The 27492-nt window shown below is 38.7% G+C and overlaps 1 long non-coding RNA gene across 2 annotated transcripts in view; it reads right to left on the minus strand.

The window, feature by feature from the left end:
- The window catches only part of LOC125100743 (uncharacterized), a 229100-nt gene extending 210895 nt beyond the window's left edge, over positions 1-18205 (minus strand). For both annotated transcript variants that reach the window (XR_007127641.1, XR_007127642.1), the window contains exons 1-2: positions 18150-18205; positions 9427-9603 (exon numbers count right to left, since the gene is read on the minus strand). This is a non-coding gene — a long non-coding RNA (uncharacterized LOC125100743). The remainder of the gene's footprint in view (positions 1-9426; positions 9604-18149) is intronic.
- Positions 18206-27492: the final 9287 nt, after the last annotated feature.

A 27492-nucleotide genomic window follows, 5' to 3' on the forward strand; every position in this document is an offset into this window, starting at 1 on the left:
GGTCTCTTTCCAAGCTGAGAGCTTCTTAAAGAAAAAGACAATCGCCTCCTGTGGTTGTCAGAAAGCAGATTCGGGTCAGGTTCTTGGGGTGGCAGGGAGTTCAATGGATCAGTTTTCAAAAGCTAGCTTTATACTTTGCTTCTGCTTGTCACCTCCGGAGGGAGGAGGTGACCATTGTCTGCATTTGTCTTGCTATACAAAAAAGGACCTAAGTGGGAGGGTAGAAACAGAAGCTGCCTCCTTGGCCAAGAGCCACACTTGATGCCTGAATGGAGCTTCCTCCTGAGGTTACCTCTTCTCATCCCCGTGGGGGAGACCCTTGGCTGCAGCCACAGCAGTGAGTCTCCAGTGCTCCCTTGACTGCACAAACAGAATCACAAAGCCTTGTGAAGGTGAGAGCTGAACTGACCCCATGTATCTTTGAACAATGCTAAGATGGATGATGAATGGGTATTTGGGAAACATAACAAAGATGATGATTTATATTCATGATGGGCTAATCCCAGAGGGACTTCTGGAATGGGCATATAGCAGAGTTCTTTGATCTTTCAGAGTGTGAACTGAGTGAAAGTGATTTGAGAAGCCATTCCCTATGAGGTCCAGAGACAAGAGGGTTGGGCTCTGTATAAAGATAATTTTCTTGGGACGCCTGGGTGGCTCAGTTGGTTAAGCAGCTGCCTTCGGCTCAGGTCATGATCCCAGCGTCCTGGGATCGAGTCCCACATCGGGCTCCTTGCTTGGCAGCGAGCCTGCTTCTCCCTCTGCCTCTGCCTGCCACTCTGTCTGCCTGTGCTCACTCTCGCTTCTCTCTCTATGACAAATAAATAAATAAAATCTTTAAAAAAAAAAAGATAATTTTCTTTTCAATTAAACTTCAGATTTGAAAAGTTGAAAGAAGGGCAAAGTAAGTACCCAAATATAATTAAACCAATTGGGGGGGGGGATATAAAAAACTCCTTTGCATTTGCAAATGCATGTTTTTACTATCATATTAGTAGTAGTAGTAGTTTGAATTAAGTAACCAAATATATTTTAAACAGCATAAGAACTTGTTTGACTGTCTAATTCAACCCTTATTCAATCTAGTCTGGGAGGTACTTGGTTCTTTGATGCTAATATAAGATAAGCCTATCTCCATGTCCCCACCACTAACCCCATTCCTCTATTCTATTTTTTCCCACATCTCTTAATATGTCCCCTTGGTATATTTCTAGATGTGACAGTTGGGTGTTTTAACTACTCTCTCAGTTCCTGTCACAGGAGGAATCAAGTCAAGAGGTCCTTTCATCTGTAAAATGGGAGTACAAATAGCTGTGCCCAGGAGCTTTCTAAAGATTCTGTTCAAGAATGGGTGTGAGAAATCCTGACATAATGCTTTACGCAGAGTTCACTCATTGAAAGTTTCCTTTATCCCTCCCTCCTCTCTTTCTTCTTTACCTGAATGAAAGATAATGCAGGAATCTGCCACATGGAGGAAGGCTTGACAGAGTTCCCTTTGCCACAGTGTGGTAATCAGCCTTTCTATGCTCTCCTAATGATCACACACCTTCACCTACTTATAAAGAGTATGTGGGTTTAAAAGGGGGGAAAGGCAGTGCATCAAAATCAAATTACTCTGTATGATTACCTTTTCTCCCACTCTGAAAAAAAATTGAGGTTTCATTTAGCCTGTTTTCATTCAGCCAGCATCTTGAGCATTGTTGCAAATTAACACAGTTAACAATAGGAAAGAAGTGTGCAGCCAAGTCTCTGAATAATCTCACTACATATCTCTCAACAATTAAGTGCATTAATTAAGCCCCTGTATCAGAGGGGATGTTGGTGAAGCAGCTCAAATTCAGTTACATCTTTCAGTGCTTCCTGTTCACTCAAGGTTTGGGATAACTCTTCATTGCTCATCAAAGGGTTTGGGATAATTACCAACAACATGGTCCTGGATTGTTCTGCATGAATGACTTTCAAAATCCCAGATGTTCTTCTTTACTTCTCTTTGCAGCAAGAAGGACTTCAGTGTTGTGGTTTGTAGTTCAGTTTCAGAGATCAGAAAACACCTGGGCTCACATGTTGGCTTACCCATTTATCAGATTTCTGACATCACCCTGCCTCAGTTTATCTGTCCCAAGTGAGCAATAGAAGTATCAATTCCATGATGTTGTTGGAAGATTAACTGACCTGATGAAGAGTAGGCAGCAGCTCAGGTATGTAGTAAATGCTCAATAAACCTTATCTTGTAGTGGAAGTAGTAGTAGCAATAGTAGTAGTAGCAAGCTATGTGGTATATCAGTAGAGCAAGGAGCTGGTCAATGGAAAACTTGGGCTCTGATCCTGGCCCCTATTAGTTTTGACCTCTTTGTCTCAACTCTTCTTTGCTGTAAAATTGTTATGCAAAACTGTTATAAGAATTAACTGTTATAATAGATGCAAATGCACTTTGTAAACTATAGAAATGTACTCAATTAATGTCATAGCATTAATCTGTGAAGGTCATTGTTTTTTTCAAGTCTATTAAGAGGGTGATTGCAAAAGCACCTAAAAAGGACAAACTGCTGTTTATCACTATAGTTCCTATAAAGCTCTTCAATTACAAGAAACCAAAACCAAACAAGCTGCTCATACAAACATGAAGTTTATGGAGAGAATAAAGTAAAACACATCATGGGTATCCATTCACTTATTAAACATATATTTATTGATGGGGCACCTGGGTGGCTCAGTCGGTTAAGCGTCTGCCTTTGGCTTGGGTCCCGATCTCAGGGGAGAGATACCCAGTGGGGTCTCTCAGTGGGGAGCCTGCTTCTCCTTCTACCCCTTCCCCTGCTCTCTCTCTCTCTCTCTGTCAAATAAAAAACAAAAATCTTAAACATGTATTTATTGAACACTTTGTTCTAAAAACTGTACTGGATGTTATATATGTTAAAATGAGTTAAGTCCTTGACTAAAGTAGTTAGCATATTTGAGAATATAAAATGAAAAGCAGGGTGGGACACAAGCAAATACGTGGTAAACAAAAAAGTTCATGTGTATTTACAAATTCAAAAAAGAAACTGATGGTACATATGTAATGAATAGGGTATAATTACAGACAGGACATGGGACATGGTGCGATACTACAGAGGTGAAAGTTTTAAGCCAACACGTGAAGTTAGACCTCAAGGAAAGCTTTGCATGTAAAGGGAATGCATCTTCTTATAAGTCTATAAGGCAGGAAAAAGCTTGGCAAACCCAAGAAATGAGAGATATCCAGTGTGTCAGGGGCTTGATTCAGGGTAAATGGCTTAGGTCTGGGCAGGAGACACAAATCCAGTCATTTGTTCATTCAGCCATTCATTTAGCATATACTTACTGTCTACTTTGTGTCAGGCCCTGCTCTGAACCAAACAGATGAGGTCTACCCAAGGTGACTGACCCCCCCCCCCCCATTCAAATAAGGAATTAGACAGTTTTTAAAAAATGAATAAATAAAAACTTAATACATTCCAGCATATAAATAATGTTGAACTGAGATCAGCTAGAGATATGTCTCAGTCCATTCAGACTGCTAGAACAGGGTACCACAGACTGAGTGGCTTATAAACAACAGATATTTATTCCTCACAGTACTAGAAGCTAGTAAGTCCAAGATCAAGATTCAGTGTCTGGTGAGAGCTTGCTTTTACCAGCAAGCTCACAACTGTCTCCTCTATGTGTCCTCACAAGGTGAAAAGGGTGAGGAAGTTCTCCAAGTCTCTTCTATAAGGACACTAATTGCCTCCCAAAGGCCCCAGCTCGATATACCACCATTTTGGGGATTAGATTTCAATAGGAGTTGGGGGCGAACACAAACATTGAGTCCAAAACAGGAAATGTGAATAGAGAAGAGAAGGGAAATTTTAGTGGAGTCCAAGGAACTCCACATTTTGAGATCAGGTGTAGGAAAAGAAGCCAACAAAGAAGGCGAAGAGAAGTGTTCAGAGGGGTAAGAAAATAAGAGGAGTGAATGATGCCACAGATATTTAGAAAGAGGAGGGGGAGGAGGAGGAGGAGAGGGAGAAAGAGGGGGAAGGGGAAAGGGAGGGAAGGGGCTGGGGGAAGGAGAAGAAGAGGAAGAAGGTGGTCAGGGAATGAGTGATGGAAGACAGCAAAGCACGGACAACCAGTCTGCCCAACTCCAGGGACTGGAAGGAGGAATGAATACTTTTTGTTTTGCTGGGAGGCTGCATGGTTATTTCCATTGCTTACTTCTACAACTTTTGTCTACTTTCCTATTTCTATTAGCAGATTGACTTCCCCAGGTGACTCCTGGCTACCATATGTTCCTCCAGAACTTAGATTTGCCTGACCTTTGTGTGTGTCTTCTGATACCTCCATTCAACTCCAGTTCTGTGTGAGATTTAGTTCCAGTGCTGACATCATCATCCACAGACCCAGCTTCTCATTATTGCAGCTCAGAACGTCTGGGAGTCAGAATCTGATGGTTTGTCTCAGATTAGTTGTTGGTTTTTACTCCATCCATCTGAGACAAACGTAAGGGTATTCTCATAGGGTAGCTCATGCTATCTAGCTAACTCCTCTTCCTTCTGCAGGGCTATGGGTAGGAAGAGCAAATAATTTTAAAGAATAGAGTACGACCTGCACAGGTCCTGCAGTATGGGCTACTCTAACAATGTACCCTGTTACATGACATTCTCTTAAATAATTAGTAGATGCATCTGTGTCTACTAACATGATCATGATTGTCATTGCCAGTCAAACCACACTGAAGGTGCAGTCTAGGCACCATATCAAGGGATGACAGATACAAATACTCAAATACTGACAGCAACACACATGAAGTAAAATAATGCAGGAGTAAGACAGTAAAGAACAGTGGAGACTGTGGCAAAGAAGTCAGCCCCTCGTCATGTCTGGCTGATGATTATAGTGCAGGAATGTGGGCTTGGTATTTGCCAGATCTTCTGATATTTCAAAATGTTTCAAGAAATGTAGATTATAATGCAAAAATGCCAATTCTAAAATATTAGCAAAAAACAACAACAAAAAAGCAACCTGACCACTGCTATGGAGGGCAGACAAAATAAGACTTCAGGTGGAATCCAGCCATAGGCTGTTTGAACTTTCTGCTCTAAATCCTTCCCTGGGGAAATTAGAGAAGCTCCTGAAAATCCACTTATGAAAATTTTCAATTGTTATTATTGTTGTTATAAAAAGTAAGACATTGTTCTGGGAAACATCCCAAGTATTCTAAATATGAAATCTCATTATACCTTTACAAGAACTGTAAGACAGAGGTAGATACCCTTTTTACACTAGAGGGTAAAGAAGATTAGAAAGCTGAAGTGACCTGTTCAAGGTCACCCATTTAGTTAAGCAAATTTGAATTATGATGAAGCAAGAAACCAAGCTATGGTTATCTCACTCCGAAGCCTATGCTTATTACCCAAATTACTTAGGTTTCATTAAGTAATGTTATGATGTCTTACCTCTCTAAGAGAGTCCCTCTCTAAGGCTCCAGGATTTTTTTTTTTTTAAGATCTTACTTATTTGAGAGAGGGAGAATGCACATGTGCCTGTGGGGAGGAGCACAGGGGGAGGGAGAGGAAGAGGGAAAGAATCCCAAACAGACTTCATGAGGAACAGGGCGCCTGAGGAGGAGCTATACTCAGGACCTTGAGATCATGACCTGAGCCAAAGCCAAAAAGTCCACGGTTAACGGACAACCACCCAGGTGCCCCTCAGGACTTTTTTAATCATGATGTTGAGGCTTGTATGATCCTTCAGTTCTTTCCAGGTTCAGAGCAGTCATGCCAGTCAGGGGATCCTCTGTGTAATGAGCCATTCTCACCACCAGCCTCCTTTCTTAAGGATCCCCTAGAATCCCCATCATGGGGAAATCCCCCCAAATGATTTTGAGCACCAGTGGTTTCAAAAAAGAAACACGTTAAGTATGATAATCACCACAAAATCCCCAGTTCCTTCATTTATTCTTTACAAATGGGGGGGTGCGGATGTCTATAAAAGAAGGGGGCAGGGATCGTGGCATGAAATGAGAAGGAAGTGATTCATATACACGGGAATGCATGATTCAGATGGAAGCTGACAGATGCTTAGAAAATCCTTCAGAAAATGGGCAAAATCATAAAGTCCCAAGCACATTTGTTTAAAAATCTAAAGCAGTGCACTTCAGAGACTCAAGAAAATATATCAGCAGGAAAGGTAGTGGGAAGGTTCAGAAGACATGTCCCCCCCAGAGCTGGTCCATCTGCCCTTTGTCCTGATTCTGGGATGCTGGCTCCAATTTTGCCTCTGATGTAGCCCATCAGTAATTAAATCACTGTCCTGGCTCTCTGTTGCTAAAAAGGACTGGGGTTTAAAATAGAACTCCTGCTGGGCAGAGTCCTGTAGGATTGAGCTTTTTATCCAGTTCTGATAAGCTTTCTGCCACCTACCGCTTGCCTCCCCTCCCCTCACAGTTTATTAAATGGGGAGTTGGTTCCTTGGAGCTCCGTGGTATAGCTCAGGACACTGAGTCATCTAGCAGAGCTAAAACACATTCCTAGGATGTTTGGGGAGAAGGAATAAGTTTAACCTTTTCACTGGACTGGTGTGTAAAGTGAGGTCCAGTAAAGGATATGAGAGCTACATTGTGTCAGTAACAAAAAGAACCTTATACTCTGAATAAGTCCATAGTCTTCCCAATTTTTCAAACTGCCTCACACATAAATAAGGAGACAAAGACTCTTACTGCAACATGATCCTTCATGAATACTCTGTTTTCCTCTAGGCTAACAATAATTAGTAATTATTTTAACCACAGAGTACTTACTATGTGCTTAGTTAAGATCATGATAGTGATATTATATCTCATTCAATCGTCTCAGAAAATGCTCACATTTCCATTTTTGCAGATGAAAACTCTGAAGCCCAGGGTGGCTTAGGACAGATCCAAGGTTTGACTCTGGGTCTCTTAAATGTTCAGGCTGTCCTCTTATCCCTACACCATGTCAAGGCTGACAAGTAACATTTTCTTGTCTCTCTCCTTGTTCTGAGTGACAGAGAGCCTTGTTATAAAAGTGTGAATTGCCCTGACCAGCAGAATCAGTATCTCTTGGGAGTTTATTAAAATACAAAAACTCAAGGCCCCTTGAATCAGAATCTGCATTTTCATAGAATGTCCAGGGAAGGCAGAGTTAACACAATGACATTTCAGAAGCTTTGGTAGCTAGAAATGTCTTTCAAGAGCAGTGAGTTCAATACCCTGATTTTCTAGAGAAGAAACTGGGGCTTAAAGAGTGATTCACTGGGCCCACCTTCTAGATCCTTGAATACTCAATTCAGTCCATTTTCTTTGAGCAATAATACTGAGTGGAGAATGAAGATGGGATGTTTTCCCTTCATACTGATGTGGGAAACAAAGGCAGAAGAAAAGTTATTCAATTTCCTTACTACTTAAAGCCCACTGACAAGTCCTTGAAACAGGCAGAGTGACATTCCTCTAGGGACTCAGCTGCCTCCACCTTATACTTCGCTAAGAGCAAAAGGCAATCCTAGCCTGGCCGCCCCCCAAACCCAACCAGGATACTGTAAGTCTACTTTAACATATAAAAATTCCTTTGGAAACTTCCTTTATCTCTAAACCCTCCAAGATACGTGCTGGCAATCATCCCCAAGCATATGGCCCACCGATATACATCTGAAGGGTCTCATGACTTAAGGTTTTATTAGACGATAATAAATGACCTTTTCCCAACAACAGCTAGCCCCTCAAGGTCCTGGAAATCTTCCTTCCAAAATTCCTTAGAGACTTACGCTCTCCTTGACCCCCTCCCAACTTGCAAGTATATAATCAGCCACCCCTCCTAACCCCTGGGCTTAACCAACTGAGCCACCCAGCAGCTCTTTCTGTCCATGGGTCCTGTCTCCATGCTTTAATAAACCACCTTTATGCACCAAAGACATCTGAAGAATTCTTTCTTGGTCGTAGGCTCCAGACTCCACCCCACTGAACCTCACTTATATTCTAAAACTTCATCAACATCCTCTCACCCCCACCCCAGATACTAGGTAAGGGGCAGACTGCTAGAGTTCCTCATCTCTAAATCACTCTTTCAAAAGAGACCAACAGAATTATATGTAGTTCAGGGTCATTATCATATTCCATTTCTTATATTCTTATTAAATTCAGGCCCAGTTAAGATTAAAAAAAATTATATTCAGAGAGTTGATATTTTTCCTCTTGTTAAATTGAACTGTGGGAGGTATCATATGCTGAACTGGTACATTTCAAAAGACAAAAACCCTAATGTTTTAAGGAGTGTTTTTCCCCATTAACATGTTGCTAAGCAACATTTTTACAATATCAGCAGCTCTATAACTACAAACTGAATGAATGTCTGGAAATGGAGAAAAAAATCAGAAAAGCAAAGAAAGAGAATTTATCCCTTCTGTTAGTGTACATATAATTCCTGTTTACTAGAGTTGCAGTGATCTCAAATATGTTAAAGCAGAAATACGGGAGCACTTTCTCCCCAATGAGCTAACAATAATCATGTGATATTCATGAGAGTTATCCCCTATTTTGATAATAAAATATTCATTAATTTTCATATAAGGAAAACTTCAAAAAAATACAAAAATAGAAGAGTATAATGAACTCCATATACCCATCAACGAGCTTTAACAATTTTCAACTCATGGCCAATCTTGTTTTATCTATTTCTTCTCCTATTTCCCACTTATTTGAAGCAAATACCAGACATCATAACATTTCATCTGTAAATATTTCAGTATTTATCTTGGAAAGGCAAGGTCTCCCTCCCTTTTTTTTAAAGCAAAAGCCCAATATAATTATCACATCTCAATCAGAAGTTAATAATCATTCTTTAATGTTATCGAATATCTGATGTTCCAATTTCCAATTATTTCATGTTTTCTCTTTTAACCATTTCAATGAGGATACCAATAAGGTCCATATGTTGACTGGTTAATGTATGCCTTAAATTCACTTTAATATATAAGCTCCTTTCCATCTGACTTTTTTCCTTCAACTTAATTTAATAAAGGAATTAGATCATTTGCCCTGTAAAGACTCCTCAAGTTTGTATTTCACTGCTTCTATCTTTGTGCTTCTGGCAAATTGTTTAGATCTAAAGGCTTGATCAGACTGAGGATTGATTTTTTTTTTTTTTTTTTTTTTTTTTGGCAAGACTAATTTGTAAGTGATATTATATTCTTGTTTCAGGAGGCATATAAGGTCTGGTTACCTTTTTGTAATGTTAGTAGACTTTTGTGATATATAATGTGATCCATTAATTCACTACAGATTGCAAATAATGTTCTTCTCTTATTAGCTATAACGTTTCTATGTAGAAAAATTTGCCTTCACCATCCATTTGTGTACCACGTGATGTGCTTCATATGGGAAAGGAAGGATAAATGCTTGATTCTTACCTGCTATTTACCAATTGTCAAAATGATGGGCTTACTAGCACCTGCCAATGGTGACCAGTTAGGATTTGTTTTGCTACCATCATAGATAAGACATTGTTCAGTCAATTGCAATTATTTGTTGGTGTTTAATTGGTCCTATAATTGGCCAGGGAGAACTTCTTCAAGTTGACTGGAGTCCTTTTTCAGTGTTACCATGTGGGAAAAACCAAAACACAAGTATGATGTTTTCTTTGATTTTTTTTTTTAAGATTTCATTTATTGATTTGAAAGAAAGAGAGCACCAGCAGGGGAAGGGCAGAGACATAGAGAGAAACAGGCTCCCTGATAAGCAGGAGCCCCATGGGGGCTTGAGTGGGGCTTGATCCCCTGGGATCATGACCTGAATCAAAGGCAGGTGTTTAACCAACTGAGACATCCAGGTGCCCCAATGTTTTTGGAGCAGTTCTTTAACAAGAGTTAATAGATAATACTTAAAGTTAAAAGAAAAACAGTTCTTTGTCTATTTCTTTTATGAATATCTGATCTTTTTAAACATTCAGTCTTCATGGTGGTGGATTTTGATAAGGTACATTCTTTAAAATGACACATTTCACTTAGCTTTTCAAACTTAATTGCGTAGAATTGTGCAAAATAATCTCTATTGACTTTAAAGTTCCTTGGTTTTGAACATTATTTCCTCTTGTCAATTCTATTTTTATACACATGTGTTCTCTTTTTTGTCCTACTGAAGTTAGCTAGTAGTTTGCCAATATTTATTTATTTATTAATTTTTCTTTTTTCTTTTTTTTTCTTTGTAATGTTTTTTTTTTTAATTTTATTTTTTATAAACATAATATATTTTTATTCCCAGGGGTACAGGTCTGTGAATTGCCAGGCTTACACACTTCACAGCACTCGCCATAGCACATACCCTCCCCAGTGTTCATAATCCCACCCCTCCTCCCCACCCCCCTCCCCCGATCAACCCTCAGTTTGTGAGATTAAGAGTCACTTATGGTTTGTCTCCCTCCCAATCCCATCTTGTTCATTTACTCTTCTCCTACCCCCTTAACCCCCCATGTTGCTTCTCCTCTCCCTCATATCAGGGAGATCATGTGATAGTTGTCTTTCTCCGATTGACTTATTTCGCTAAGCATGATACCCTCTAGTTCCATCCACGTCATCGCAAATGGCAAAATTTCATTTCTTTTGATGGCTGCATAGTATTCCATTGTGTATATATACCACTTCTTCTTTATCCATTCGTCTGTTGATGGACATCTACGTTCTTTCCATAGTTTGGCTATTGTAGACATTGCTGCTATAAACATTCGGGTGCACGTGCCCCTTCGGATCACTACGTTTGTATCTTTAGGGTAAATACCCAGCAGTGCAATTGCTGGGTCATAGGGTAGTTCTATTTTCAACATTTTGAGGAACCTCCATGCTGTTTTCCAGAGTGGTTGCACCAGCTTGCATTCCCACCAACAGTGTAGGAGGGTTCCCCTTTCTCCGCATCCTCGCCAGCATCTGTCATTTCCTGACTTGTTAATTTTAGCCATTCTGACTGGTGTGAGGTGATATCTCATGGTGGTTTTGATTTGTATTTCCCTGATGCCGAGTGATATGGAGCACTTTTTCATGTGTCTGTTGGCCATCTGGATGTCTTCTTTGCAGAAATGTCTGTTCATGTCCTCTGCCCATTTCTGATTGGATTATTTGTTTCTTTGGGTGTTGAGTTTGCTAAGTTCTTTATAGATTTTGGACACTAGCCCTTTATCTGATATGTCATTTGCAAATATCTTCTCCCATTCTGTCAGTTGTCTTTTGGTTTTGTTGACTGTTTCCTTTGCTGTGCAAAAGCTTTTGATCTTGATAAAATCCCAATAGTTCATTTTTGCCCTTGCTTCCCTTGCCTTTGGCAATGTTCCTAGGAAGATGTTGCTGCGGATGACGTCGAAGAGGTTGCTGCCTGTGTTCTCCTCAAGGATTTTGATGGATTCCTTTCTCACATTGAGATCCTTCATCCATTTTGAGTCTACTTTCATGTGTGGTATAAGGAAATGATCCAATTTCATTTTCTGCATGTGGCTGTCCAATTTTCCCAACACCATTTATTGAAGAGGCTGTCTTTGTTCCATTGGACATTCTTCCTGCTTTGTCGAAGATGAGTTGACCATAGAGTTGAGGGTCTATTTCTGGGCTCTCTATTCTGTTCCATTGATCTATGTGTCTGTTTTTGTGCCAGTACCATGCTGTCTTGATGATGACAGCTTTGTAATAGAGCTTGAAGTCCGGAATTGTGATGCCACCAACTTTGGCTTTCTTTTCAATATTCCTTTGGCTATTCGAGGTCTTTTCTGGTTCCATATAAATTTAGGATTATTTGTTCCATTTCTTTGAAAAAAATGGATGGTACTTTGATAGGAATTGCATTAAATGTGTAGATTGCTTTAGGTAGCATAGACATTTTCACAATATTTATTCTTCCAATCCAGGAGCATGGAACATTTTTCCATTTCTTTGTGTCTTCCTCAATTTCTTTCATGAGTACTTTATAGTTTTCTGTGTATAGATTCTTAGTCTCTTTGGTTAGGTTTATTCCTAGGTATCTTATAGTTTGGGTGCAATTGTAAATGGGATGGACTCCTTAATTTCTCTTTCTTCTGTCTTGTTGTTGGTGTAGAGAAATGCAACTGATTTCTGTGCATGATTTATATCCTGACACTTTACTGAATTCCTGTACAAGTTCTAGCAGTTTTGGAGTGGATCTTTTGGGTTTTCCACATATAGTATCATATCATCTGCAAAGAGTGATAGTTTGACTTCTACTTTGCCGATTTGGATGCCTTTAATTTCCTTTTGTTGTCTGATTGCTGAGCTAGGACTTCTAGGACTATGTTGAATAGCAGTGGTGATAACGGACATCCCTGCCGTGTTCCTGACCTTAGCAGAAAAGCTTTCAGTTTTTCTCCATTGAGAATGATATTTGCGGTGGGTTTTTCATAGATGGCTTTGATAATATTGAGGTATGTGCCGTCTATCCCATACACTTGAAGAGTTTTGATCAGGAATGGATGCTGTACTTTGTCAAATGCTTTTTCAGCATCTATGGAGAGTCATCATATAGTTCTTGTTCTTTCTTTTATTAATGTGTTGTATCACATTGATTGATTGCGGATGTTGAACCAACCTTGCAGCCCTGGAATAAATCCCACTGGTCGTGGTGAATATCCTCTTAATGTACTGTTGAATCCTATTGGCTAGTATTTTGGCGAGAATTTTTGCATCTGTGTTCATCAAGGATATTGGTCTGTTGTTCTCTTTTTTGATGGGATCCTTGTCTGGTTTTGGGATCAAGGTGATGCTGGCCTCATAAAATGAGTTTGGAAGTTTTCCTTCCATTTCTTATTTTTTGGAACAGTTTCAGGAAAATAGGAATAGTTCTTCTTTAAATGGTTTGGTTAGAATTCCCCCGAGAAGCCATCTGGCCCTGGGCTTTTGTTTGTTTGGAGATTTTGATGACTGTTTCAATCTCCTTACTGGTTATGGGTCTGTTCAGGCTTTCTATTTCTTCCTGGTTCAGTTGTGGTGGTTTATATGTCTCTAGGAATGCATCCATTTCTTCCAGATTGTCACATCTGTTGGCATAGAGTTGCTTTAGTATGTTCTTATAATTGTCTGTATTTCTTCTGTGTTAGTTGTTGATCTCTCCTCTTTCATTCATGATTTTATTTTTTGGGTCCTTTCTCTTTTCTTTTTGATAAGTCTGGCCAGGGGTTTATCGATCTTATTAATTCTTTCAAAGAACCAGCTCCTAGTTTCATTGATTTGTTCTATTGTTTTTTTGGTTTCTATTTCCTTGATTTCTGCTCTGATCTTCATGATTTCTCTTCTCCTGCTGGGTTTAGGCTGTCTTTCTTGTTCTTCCTCTAGCTCTTTTAGGTGTAGGGTTAGGTTGTGTACCTGTGACCTTTCTTGTTTCTTGAGAAAGGCTTGTACCGCTATATATTTTCCTCTCAGGACTGCCTTTGTTGTGTCCCACAGATTCTGAACCGTTGTGTTTTCATTATCATTTGTTTCCATGAATTTTTTCAATTATTCTTTAATTTCCTGGTTGACCCATTCATTCTTTAAAAGGATGCCGTTTAGTCTCCATGTATTTGGGTTCTTTCCAAATTTCCTCTTGTGATTGAGTTCTAGCTTCAGAGCATTGTGGTCTGAAAATATGCAGAGAATGATCCCAATCTTTTGATAACAGTTGAGACCTGATTTAGGACCGAGAATGTGATCTATTCTGGAAAATGTTCCATGTGCACTAGAGAAGAATGTGTTTTCTGTTGCTTTGGGAAGAAATGTTCTGAATATATCTATGATGTCCATCTGGTCCAGTGTGTCATTTAAGGCCTTTATTTCCTTGTTGATCTTTTGCTTGGATGATCTGTCCATTTCAGTGAGGGGAGTTTAAAGTCCCTACTATTATTGTATTATTGTCGATGTGTTTCTTTGATTTTGTTATTAATTGGTTTATATAGTTGGCTACTCCCACGTTAGGGGCATAGATATTTAAAATTGTTAGATCTTCTTGTTGGACAGTTCCTTTGAGTATGATATAGTGTCCTTCCTCATCTCTTACACTTATTATAGTCTTTGGCTTAAAATCTAATTGATCTAAGGATTGCCACTCCTGCTTTCTTCTGATGTCCATTAGCATGGTAAATTCTTTTCCACCCCCTCACTTTAAACCTGGAGGTGTCTTCGGGTTTAAGATTAGTTTCTTGTAGGCACACTATAGATGGGTTTTGTTTTTTTTATCCATTCTGATACCCGGTGTCTTTGATTGGGGCATTTAGCCCATTAACATTCAGGGTAAGTATTGAGAGATATGAATTTAGTGCCATTGTATTGCCTGTAAGTTGACTGTTATTGTATATTGTCTCTGTTTCTTTCTGATCTACTACTTTTTGGGTCTCTCTTTGCTTAGAGGACCCCTTTCAATATTTCCTGTAGAGCTGGTTTTGGTATTTGCAAATTCTTTCAGTTTTGTTTGTCCTGGAAGCTTTTAATCTCTCCTTCTATTTTCAATGATAGCCTAGCTGGATATAGTATTCTTGGCTGCATGTTTTTCTCCTTTAGTACTGTGAATATATCATGCCAGCTCTTTCTGGCCTGCCAGGTCTCTGTGGATAAGTCTGCTGCCAATCTAATATTTTTACCATTGTACGTTACAGACTTCTTTTCCCTGGCTACTTTCAGGATCTTCTCTTTGTCACTAAGACTTCTCAATTTTACTATTAGGTGACGGGGTGTGGACCTATTCTTATTGATTTTGAGGGGGGGTTCTCTGAACCTCCTGGATTTTGATGCTTGTTCCCTTTGCCACATTGGGGAAATTCACTCTAATAATTATCTCCAATATACCTTCAGCTCCCCTCTCTGTTTCCTCTTCTTCTGGAATCCCAATTATTCTAATGTTGTTTCGTCTTATGGTGTCACTTATCTCTCGAATTCTCCTCTCATGGTCCAGTAGCTGTTTGTCCCTCTTTTGCTCAGCTTCTCTATTCTCTGTCATTTGGTCTTCTATATTGCTAATTCTTTCTTCTGCCTCATTTATCCTAGCAGTGAGAGCCTCCATTTTTGATTGCACCTCATTAATAGCTTTTTTTATTTCAACTTGGTTAGATTTTAGTTCTTTTATTTTTCCATAAAGGGCTTTATATCTCCCGAGAGGGTTTCTCTAATATCTTCCATGCCTTTTTCGAGCCCGGTTAGAACCTTGGGAATCGTCATTCTGAACTCTAGATCTGCCATATTACCAATGTCTGTATTGATTAGGTCCCTAGCCTTTGGTACTGCCTCTTGTTCTTTTTTTTGTGGTGAATTTTTCCGCCTTGTCATTTTGTCCAGATAAGAGTATATGAAGGAGCAAGTAAAATACTAAAAGGGTGGCAACAACCCCAGGAAAATATGCTTTAGCCAAATCAGAAGAGATCCCAAATCATGAGGGGGGAGAAAGGGGATAAAAAAGAGGGTTTAGAACTAAAAAAAAAAAGAAAGAAGAAACAATTAAAAAAAGAAAACCAATAAGGAAAAAACATAAAAAGGAAAAAAATATATATATATATTAGTAAAACCTAGTTAAACTACGTTTAACTAGATAAACTAGTTAAAAACGTTTAAAAAAGAAAGGGTAAAAATTTAAAAAATTTAGCAGAAGAAGAAAAAAAAATTGAAAAAGAAAAAAAAAATAAATTTATTGCAAGGCTAAAGAATCATGGGGAGAATGCCATGAGTTCTGTGCTTTGCTTTCTCCTCCTCTGGAATTCTGCTGCTCTCCTTGGTATTGAAACTGCACTCCTTGGTAGGTGAACTTGGTCCTGGCTGGGCTTCTTATTGATCTTCTGGGGGAGGGGCCTTTTGTAGTGATTCCAAGTGTCTTTGCCCCAGGTGGCGTTGCACCGCCCTTACCCGGGGCCGGTCTGAGTAATCCGATCGGGTTTGCTTTCGGGAGCTTTTGTTCCCTGAGCGCTTTCCGTAGAGTTCTGGAAGACGGGAATGAAGATGGCGGCCTCCCAGTCTCTGGCCCGGAGGAGCTGAGAGCCCAGGGCCCCACTCCTCAGTGCGCCCTCAGAGAACAGAGCCCAATTACTCCCGTCACCCTGGCCTCCGGCCACGCTCTGAGATGACCGAGCCTGCGACCGGTTCAAGGTAACCCCAAGCTTAGCGCTTACTCCTCAGCTCTGTCTCTGCAGCCGGCTTCCCCGTTCTAATACCTGTAAGCTCTGCGACACTCAGACACCCCCGATCCTTCTGTCACCCTTCGGGACCTGAGGCCACACTGACCCTGCATGGGCTTCACCCCGGTTAAGCCTCTGGAGTGATGCCCCTCAGCAGAACAGACTTTTAAAAGTCCTGATTTTGTGCTCCGTTGCTCCACTGCTTGCCGGGAGCCGGCCCCTCCCCCCGCGGTCTATCTTCCCGTCCCTTTGGATTCACTTCTCCGCCAGTCCTACCTTTCAGAAAGTGGTTGATTCTCTGTTTCTAGAGTTGCTGTTCTTCTTCTCTTCAATCTCCCGTTGGATTTGTAGGTGTTTGCAATCTTTAGATAAGCTATCTAGCTGATCTCCCGCTACCTGAAGTAGTCTCAGCCTGCTACTTCTCCGCCATCTTGACTCCTCCTCCTATTTTTCTTTTTAAAGAATCAGCTTTTGGTGCACCTGGGTGGCTCAGTCCTTAAGCTTGTGCCTTTTGCTCAGATCAAGATCCCAGTGTCTAGGGATGGATCCTGCATTGGGCTCCCTGCTCAGCAGGAAGCCTGCTTTTCCCTTTCCTCCTCCCCCTGCTTGTGTTCCCTCTCTCCCTATGTCTTTATCTGTCAAATAAATAAGTAAATGAATAAATAATCTAAAAAAAATCAGTTTTTGGATTTACTTACTAATTCTACTTATTCTCTGTTTTCCACTGGAATTTCCTTTGCTTTCTTTTTGCTTTGCATTGTTTTTCTTTTCTAGCACTTGAGTCTTTAATCCACTTACCTTCAGAATTTAATTTTTAATGTTATGGTTACTTAATGCTGTCAAATTCCCTCTGATTTTATCTGTATACCATAGGTTCTGATTTTGTGTTTTCAAGAAATTCTGTGATTCAAGCATTCTTTATTAACAGGAGCTTGTGTTTTCTTTTTGATTTCTAAGTAAAAGGCCTTTCTGTTTTTTTTTTTTTTATACCTTGTTTTAGCACTTTGAAAATGGAGGATTCTCTTCATATTATTCCTATTCTTTGGAATTCATCTAAGACTTTCTTTATGGCCAATAATATGATCAATTTTTGTGAACATTACATGTACTCTTGACAAGATATATTCTCTAGTAGGTGAGTTTACAGTTGTTACTGCCTTGTCAGGATAACAATATCATGAACTCCTCTTCCTTTTTATTTGCATTTGCTGGGTCCAAATTTTTCCCCACTTGAATCTCTTTATTTAGATATGTTTGCTGTATATAGCAGCATTTCCCTGTACTAAACCATCAGAAAATTTTTCATCTTTCCTTTTTTTTTTAAGATTTTATTTATTTATTTGACAGACAGAGAGATCACAAGACAAGTAGGCAGAGAGGCAGGCAGAGAGAGGGGGGGAAGCAGGCTCCTGGCTGAGCAGAGAGCCTGACTTGGGGCTCTATCCCAGGCACCTGGGATCATGACCTGAGCCGGGCAGAGTTTTAACCCACTGAGCCACCCAGGCACCCCTCTTCTTTATTTCTTAATAGATTGGTAAGTTCAGTTAAATTTATTTATGTTGTTGATAGGTTTGGCTGATATATTTTATGCACGCAGATTTTTAAAATGTGACGTATTTCTTTTGCTTTCTTTGTATGTATTTTTTGCTCTTATGAAAGTGTGCATTCTTGTTTTGTTGATTATTATATGCTTTTTCTATTATAACGTTATGTAATACCCTTAGATCTTTCTTACCCTTATTTCATCTCTGTTATTTCTCAATGATGAGCAATACTGAATTTTCTAGCAATTTCCTCTCCCTTCATTCTCATCTAGCATCTAATGAGAAAGACTATTCTTTTACTCCTAGTTAATAACAAGAAAACAATTAGCAAGCATATTTTCCATATGCTCATGACATTTTCTCCCCATTTTTGGGAGTTATAATATATTTATAATGTTAAATATTTTCTCCCTTACAACCATCACTTATTATTAGTTCTATAAAAATATATAATAATGCTTACCATAAGTCTTTATACAAATGTCTTCAGGGTGCCTGGGGGGCTCAGTTGGTTAAGCATCTGCCTTTGGCTCAGGTCATGATTCTAGGGTCCAGGGATCGAGTCCCACATCAGGCTTTCTGCTAAGCAGGAAGCCTGCTTCTCCCTCTGTCTTCAGTTCCCCCTGTTTGTGCTCTGTCAAATAAATAAATAAAATATTTTTTAAAAGGTCTATTAAATGTCTTCCTAGGCCTTTTGGTTTTGTGAAATTTATCTTCCAGTGCATTTCTCAGCAAAGTCCTATGGAAACAGTATTTCCTGAGTTTAGTGTGCTGATAACAGAATGTTTGTGGCTCCATAACTGAAAGCTAGTTTGGCTGGATATAAAATCTACACTTTAAAATTTTGTGTCTTTGAGAACCAAAGTTTTCTATTAGAAAATCTTAAACAAATGCAATTTTCTTTCCTTCATGAGTGAGCATGTACCCAAAGATTGACTTTACATTTTGGGTGTTTTTGTTTTTGTTTTGGTAAAACTCAGTAGATCTAAAATATTTTTGAGTCACTCTGTGTTGATTTTCCAAGTACAAAGTGTGTTTTTTTAAGATGAAGTTTCAAGTTTTGTTCTTATTTCAAGAAAATGTTCTTTGTAGCTTTCAGCTTTTTTTTCATTGCTTCAGAGTTACTATAGGGCATCCATGTTAGATAGTCTTTACCTATCTCTTGTATTTCCCATTTTCTCTCAAATTCTTTTTTCTCTTTACCTCTTTTCAAAATTTCCTTAATTTTCTTCCTTTCAACTTCCACTTTCCATTACATTGTCTATGCTGTTTATTTGCTCTTATGTGCCTTCTAGTTTAGTCCTCATTTCTGATATTTTCTTTACTTATAATTCTTCCCTATATTGTATCACCTTATCTTTTTATTTTAAAAAATTTTCATTCCGATTTATGTTGTTCTTATATTTTTAGTGCCACTTTATTTCTTTTAGCTCATTGAGTATAGAGATGTTTTTCTGCTCTTTTTTCTCCTTTATTCTTATAATTTGATCAGGATTTGAACACTATTCTTTCCCCATTGCTCACCATATGATTACTTTTCCTAAACTTTTAGGAAAGAAGACTGAACTGGGATTCCTTTTCTAGGTTTATTGATCAGAGCTCCTTCTTCTGTTGTCTTTGCAGCACGTGCAAACACATGCACACACAATATACACACACACACACAACACACACACACAAACACACACTCCCTGATAATCTTGTATTTTCCAAATCTTCTTCTTCTGTTGTGCTTCCCCAATTTTATTTCAACCTTCTTTTTCTTGTGTCCCCAACAGACCCAATCTAATCCATTTGGATTCCACCCCTAGTAGTTTTCCTCAGTCCTGTAAGGGAGCTTCAGTTGGGCAGTTGTGAGAATTCTTTAGTCTCATTATGTTTCGGTCTTCTCTGACCTTACCATCAATCCCCTGTGATCACTCTTAAATTGGAGTGTGCAAAGAATCCCTTGATGTTTTCTCTTCTTCTTAATCTACCATGCTTTCCAGTGATTTCTTACCAGTGGTTTTAGAATTCTCCTGTTCTCAGTTTCATCCAACACTCTATCACTTCCCTCTGCTTCCCTCTGAATAGATTCTAATATGGCACACAGTATTTTTGTAACTGTTGGCAGTTTGTCCCCAGCCTTCCATACTTTGCATTTATTGTAGGTATGATTGATGAATGTTTGGTTTTGATACCCTACCTCTCTGTTTCTATAGGAATATTTGGAGATATGTTTAAAAGTACAACATCATTTTAATTTTCTTCAGGATAATTTTAAATTGTCTAGCAATACAATGTCTGATCCTTCTTTTCCATGTTACAGTAGATCCTGATATGGAATTGTAAGGTTGTGAGAGTGTTAGGAATCATTTTATCCCTCCACATTTTATCTTCTTACAAATGCTTTTATACCTAATGATTTGCCAGCCTTCTGGGAGACTCATTCTATTGACAATAGTCTGTATTGATTAAAAGGCACTTTTTAGGTTGAAATTAAATTGGGTCATTATTTCACATTTGGATAACTCTAGGCATATTTTTCTGGGTTGTTCACTTGAGGGAAGCATATTAAGAATAAGAAAACAACAATTAAGAGTGTAAGACAAATGAAGGAATCAAATTCTCATGTGCATTAATTAGTGTTACAATTTTCTGGCAATATCTGTATTCTAACCCTGGTTAGATTCATCTTAAATATAGAATAATATGAGCCAAAAGTTAGTGAGCATTTACAATATGTTATTCACTGTCCTAAGTATGTTGTGGTTTTAACTATAATTTGTTCCACACAATATTCTTAAAACATTTTATTATTATTCCCACTTTACTCGAGTGGAAACTGAAGTGTAAAGAATTTAAGTTACACACTCAAGATCACAGAGTTTGTAAGTAGTAGAGCCAACTCAAGTAATTCAAACTCAAGTAATCTTATTCCAAAACTCACTATCTCAATAATTGTGTAAATATTTTTGCCATGAAGTTTACCTTTATATGCTGGATCAGAATCTTATGCTTATCCCTACAAGTTAGTTATAAATAAACCATGTATAGGGAGGAGCAACATGGCGGAGGAGTAGGAGACCTAAATATCCTCAGGTCCCAGGAGTTTAGCTACATAGTTATCAAGCCATTCTGAACACCTACAAACTCAACAGGAGATCGAAGAGAAGAAAAGAAGCAATACTAGGAACAGAAAAACTGCCACTTTCTGGGAGGTAGGATGTGTGGAGAACTGAATCTGAAGCGATATGCGGGAAAACAGACTTCAGAGGGAGGGGCTGGCTCTGTCAAGCAGTAGAGTGGGAGAATACAAAACTGGAACTTTTACAAGTCTGCTCTACTGAGGGACGTTGCTCCAGAGGCTAAGTGGGGAGTGGAGCCCTTGCAGGGACAGTGTGGTCTCAGGACTCGTAGGGTCACAAAAAGACCAGGGGTGTCTTGAGTGTGGCAGAGCTCCCAGGTATCAGAGCAAGGAAGCCAGGTGAAGAGACAGAGCCAAGGAGGTTCAGCACGGGGTTACCTTAAATTGTGATCCAGAGCACAGTCAGACCACTGCTCTTTGAGCAGTGACCCCACAAGTGGCAGATCTGGGGAGATCCCCTCCTTCCTCCCCTGGGAGGAACAGCACAGGAGCATACTACAGGAATGTGCTGGGTTTGGAGATGCCAAACAGTGCATGCACCAGAGATAGAAACATTTGGTCATAAGCTGGGTGAGCACAAAGCATGGCCAGAGACCAGAGAGATGGGAGTGATTTACTGCTTTTTTCTGAGGGCACAGTGAGAAGTGGTGCCCCAAGCTCTCAGCTACTACCAGGCTGGAGATTGGGAGGCCGCCATCTTCATTCTGTTCTCCAAAACTGTACAGAAAGTGCTCAGGGAACAAAAGCTACTGAGAGCAAAACAGAGCAGATAACACCCTGCCCCTGGCAAAGGGTGGTGCAACTCCACCTCCAGGCAAAGACATTTCCAGTACTAGAGGCCCTCCCCAAGAAGATCAAAAAGAACATCCAGCCAAGATCAAATTCATTAGTCAATGAGAACTGTGAAACTCCAGATCTAGGGAAAGCAACACAGAATTCATGGCTTTTTTCCCATGATGCTTCAGCCTTCAAAGTTAAATGTTTTTAATTTTATTTTTTTCATATTATATTTTTCTAAATTTTTCCTCATTCCTATGTTAATGTTTTTTAAATATTTTATCTTATCAATACCTTTTTAAAAATCTTTTTAAATTTTTCACTGTTATAGTCATATTATTTTTTAAATTATTTTTATTAACATACAATGTATTATTTGCCCCAAGGGTACAATGTTAATCATCAGGCTTATGCAATTCACAGCAATCACATACCTTCCCTAATGTCCATAACCCAACTACCCTATCCCTACCACCCCACCACCCAGCAACCCTTAGTTTGTTTTGTGAGATTAACCATCTGTTTCGGTTTGTCTCCCTCCCAATCGCATCTTGTTTCATTTTTTCCTTCCTATGGTCATATTCTATACCTTCATTGTATTTAACCTTATTTTTTGTATACATACAGGTTTTTCTTTCTTTAAAATTTTCAATGAAGTTTCTTCTAATAGACCAAAATATACCCTGAATCTAGTAAATGGCTTTGTTCTATGCCCCAACCTAAACATATTCTGTCCTTTTTTTTCTTTTCTTTTTTCAACCAACATCAATTCCTTTTTAGAATATTTTTAAATTTTCATCTTTACAGTCATATTCCATCCCTTCATTCTGTTTCCCCTTATTTTTCTGTGTGTGTATCTATATATATCTCTCTTTCCTTAAAAATTTGGGAGGTAATTTCTACTAACAGACTAAAATACATCCAAAATCAAGTGTACAGCTTTGTTCTATTCACCACTCTATTATAAATACAAATATAAATATTAAAATATATATATATATATATATATATATATATATATATATATACTCTTTTTCCTTTTTTTCCTCCTTTCTTCTCCCCCTGGTTTCGCTCTCTTCTGATTTGGTTAGTGTATATTTTCCTGGGGTCATTGCTACCCTTTTAGTATTTCCTTCTCTCATTCCTCTATTCTTATCTGCATAAAATGACATGGCAGAAAAGCTCACCATAAAAAAAAAAAAAAAACAATAGGCAGTACCGATGTAAAGGGACCTAATCATTACAGACATTAGTAATATGTCAGACCTAGATTTTAGAATGACAATCACCAAGGTGCTAGCTGGGCTCAAAAAAGGCACAGAAGATACTAGATAATCCCCTTCTGGAGAAACTAAAGAACTAAAATCTAACCAAGTTGAAATCAACGATGCTATTAATGAGGTGCAATAAAAAATGGAGGCTCTTACTGCTTGCATAAATGAGGCAGGAGGTGAATTAGTGATATAGAGGTACAAATGATGGAGAATAAAGAAACTGAGCAAAAGAGAGACAAACAACTACTGGATGACAAGAGGAGAATTCGAGAGATAACTGGTGCCAGAAGATGAAAAGATATTAGAATAATTGGGATCCCAGAGGAAGAAGAAAGAGAGAGAGGGGCAGAAGGTATACTGGAGCAAATTGTAGTAGAGAATTTCCCTAATTTGGAGAAGGGAACAAGCATCAAAATCCAGGAGGCACAGAGAATCCCCCTCAAAATCAATAAAAATAGGCCCACACCCCATCATCTAATAGTAGAACTTACAAGTCTTAGTAACAAAGAGAAAATCCTGAAAGCAGCTTCTGTATCATACAACAGTAGAAATATTAGATTGGCAGCAGACCTATCCACAGAGATCTGGCAGGCCAGAAAGGACTGGCATGATATATTCAGAGCATGAAATGAGAAAAATATGCAGCCAAGAATACTATATCCAGCTAGGCTATCACTAAAAACAGAAGGATAAAAAGCTTCCAGGACAAACACAAACTAAAGAATTTGCAAACACCAAACCAGCCCTATAGGAAATATTGAAAGGGGTCCTCTAAGCAAAGAGAGAGCCTAAAAGTAAAATACCAGAAAGGAACAGAGACCATATACAGTAACAGTCACCATACGGGCAATACAATGGCACTAAATTCACACCATTTAGTAGTTACCCAAAACATAAATTGGCTAAATACCTCAATCAAAAGACACAGGGTATTAAAATGGATAAAACACAAGACCCACCAATACGCTGTCTGCAAGAAACTCATTTTAGACCCGAATACAACCCTAAATTTAAAGTGAGAGGGTAGAAAACAATTTACTATGCTAATGGACATCAAAAGAAAGCTGGGGTGGCAATCCTTAGAAAAATTAGATTTTCAGCCAAAGACTACCATAAGAGAGGAGGATGGACACTATACCATACTTAAAAGGTCTGTCCAACAAGAATATCTAAAAATTTTAAACATCTATGCCCCTAACATGGGAGCAGCCAACTATATAAACCAACTAAAAACAAAATCAAAGAAACACATCAACAATAATAATAGTAGGGGACTTTAACACTCTCCTCACTGAAGTGGACAGATCATCTAAGCAGAAGATCAACAAGGAAATAAAGACTTTAAAGGACACACTGGGCCAGATGGACATCACAGACATATTCAGAACATTCCATCCCAAAACAACAGAATATACATTCTTCTCTAGTGCACATGGAACACTCTCCAGAAGAGATCACATCCTGGGACACAAATCAGGTCTCAACTGGTACCAAAAGACTGGGATAATTTCCTGCATATTTTCACACCACAGTGCTTTGAAACTAGAATTCAGCCACAAGAGGGAAGTTGGAAATAACTCAAATACATGGAAGCTAAAGAGCATCCTACTAAAGAATGAATGGGTCAACCAGGAAATTAAATAAGAATTGAAAAATTCATGGAAATAAATGAAAATGAAAACACAACTGTTCAAAATCTTTGGGACACAGCAAAGGTGGTCCTGAGAGGAATGTATATAGTGATACAAGCCTTTCTCAAGAAACAAGAAAGGTCTCAAGTACACAACCTAACCCTATACCTAAAGGAGGTGGAGAAAGAACAGCAAAGAAAGCCTAAACCCAGCAGGAGAAGAGAAATAATAAAGATCAGAGTAGAAATCAATGAAACAGAAACCAAAAGAACAGTAGAATAAATCAATGAAACTAGGTACCAATTCTTTGAAAGAATTAATAAGACTGAAAAACCCCTCGCCAGACTATCAAAAAGAAAAGAGAAAGAACCCAAATTAATAAAATCATGAATGAAAGAGGAGAGATCCCAACCAATACCAAAGAAATACAAACAATTTTAAGAACATATTATAAGCAACTACATACCAGGAAATTTGACAATCTGGAAGAAATGGATGCATTCCTAGAGATCTATAAACTACCACAACTGAACCAGGAAGAAATAGAAATCCTGAACAGACCCATAACCAGTAAGGAGATTGAAGCAGTCATCAAACATCTCCCAACAAACAAGAGCCCAGGGCCAGATGGCTTCCCAGGAGAATTCTACCAAACATTTAAAGAATTAATACCCATTCTCCTGGAACTTTTCTAAAAAAGTAGAAATGGAAGGAAAACTTCCAAACTCATTTTATGAGGCCAGCATTACCCTGATCCCAAAACCAGACAGAGGCTCCATCAAAAAGTAGAGTTACAGAACAATATCCTTGATGAACACCGTTGCAAAATTTCTCACCAAAATACTAGCCAAAAGGATCCCACAGTACATTAAAAGGATTATTCACCACGACCAAGTGGGATTTATTCCTGGGGAGCAAGTTTGAGTCAACATCCACAAATCAATCAATGTTATAAAATACATTAATCAAAAAAAGCAGAAGAACTATGTGATACTGTCAATAGATGCTGAAAAAGCATTTGACAAAGTACAACATCTTTTCTTGATCAAAACTCTTCACACTGTATGCATAGAGGGCACATACCTAATAATATCAAAGCCATCTATGAAAAATCCACAGCGAAAAAAACTGAGAGCTTTTCTGCTAAGGTCAGGAACACAGTAGGGATGTCCACTATCACCACTGCTATTCAACATAGTACTAGAAGTCCTAGTGTCAGCAATCAGACAACAAAAAGAAATAAAAGGCATCCGAATCAGCAAAGAAGTCAAATTCTCACTGTTTGCAGATGATATGACACTTTATGTGGGAAACCCAAAAGACCCCACTCCAAAACTGCTAGAACTCATATAGGAATTCAGCAAAGTGTCAGGATATAAAATCAAATGCACAACAACCAGTTGCATTTCTATATACCAACAGCAAGACAGAAGAAAGAGAAATAAGGAATTGATCCCATTTATAATTGCACCCAAAACCATAAGATACCTAGGAATAAACCTAACCAAAGAGGCAAGGAATCTATATTCAGAAAACTATAAAGTACTCATGAAAGAAATGGAGGAGCAGAAAAAACATTTCATGCTCATGGATTAGAAAAACAAATATTGTGAAAATGTCTATGCTACTTAAAGCAATCTATACATTTAATGCAATCCCTATGAAAACACCATCAATTTTTTTTTCAAAGAAATGTAACAAATAAACCTAAAATTTATATGGAACAAGAAAAGACCTGGAATGGCCAGAGGAATGTTGAAATAGAAAATCAAAGTTGGCAGCATCAGAATTCCAGGCTTCAAGCTCTATTACAAAGCTATCATCATCAAGACAGTATGGTACTGGCACAAAAACAGACACATAGATCAATGGAACAGAATAGAGAGCCCAGAAATGGACCCTCAACTTTATGGTCTACTGATCCTCAACAAAGCAGGAAAGAATGTCCAATGGAGAAAAGACAGTCTCTTCAACAAATAGTGTTGGGGAAATTGGATAGCCACATGCAGAAAAAATGAAACTGGACCATTTCCTTATACCACATACAAAAATGAACTCAAAATGGATGAAAGACCTCAATGTAAGACAGGAATCCATCAAAATCCTTGAGGAAAACACAGGCTGCAACCTCTTTGACCTCAGCCTCAGCAACTTCTTCCTAGAGACATCGTCAAAGGCAAGGGAAGCAAGGGCAAAAATGAACTATTGGGACTTCATCAAGATCAAAAGCTTTTGCACAGCAAAGGAAACAGTCAACAAAACCAAAAGACAACTGACAGAATGGGAGAAGATATTCACAAATGGCATATCAGATAAAGGGCTAGTATCTAAAATCTATAACAAACTTATCAAACTCAACACCCAAAGAACAAATAATCCAAACAGAAATGGGCAGAAGACATGAACAGGCATTTCTGCAAAGAAGACATCCGAATGGCCAACAGACACATGAAAAAGTGCTCCACATCACTCAGCATCAAGGAAATACAAATCAAAACCACAGTGAGATACCACCTAACACCAGTCAGAATGGATAAAATTAACCAGTCAGGAAAAGACAGGTATTGGAGAGGATGCAGAGAAAGGGGAACCCTCCTACATTTGGTGGGAATGCAAGCTGGGGCAGCCATTCTGGAAAACAGCATGGAGGTTCCTCAAAAAGTTGATAATAGAGCTACCCTATGACCCAGCAATTTCACCACTGGGTATTTACCCTAAAGATAAAAATGTAGTGATTCGAAGGGGCATGTTTACCTGAATGTTTATAGCAGCAATGTCCACAATAGCCAAACTATGGAAAGAACATAGATGTCCTTCAACAGATGAATGTATAAAGATGATGTGATATAGATCTATTCACATCATCTTTATGTATATATCTATATCTATAGATATATATATATATGTATCTCATACAATGGAATACTATGCAGACATCAAAAAACCCCCAAATCTTGTCATTTGCAATGATGTGGATGGAACTAGAGGGTATTATGT

This window comes from Lutra lutra, chromosome 5 (genome assembly GCF_902655055.1).
Source record: "Lutra lutra chromosome 5, mLutLut1.2, whole genome shotgun sequence".
NCBI classification, from domain to species: domain Eukaryota; kingdom Metazoa; phylum Chordata; class Mammalia; order Carnivora; family Mustelidae; genus Lutra; species Lutra lutra.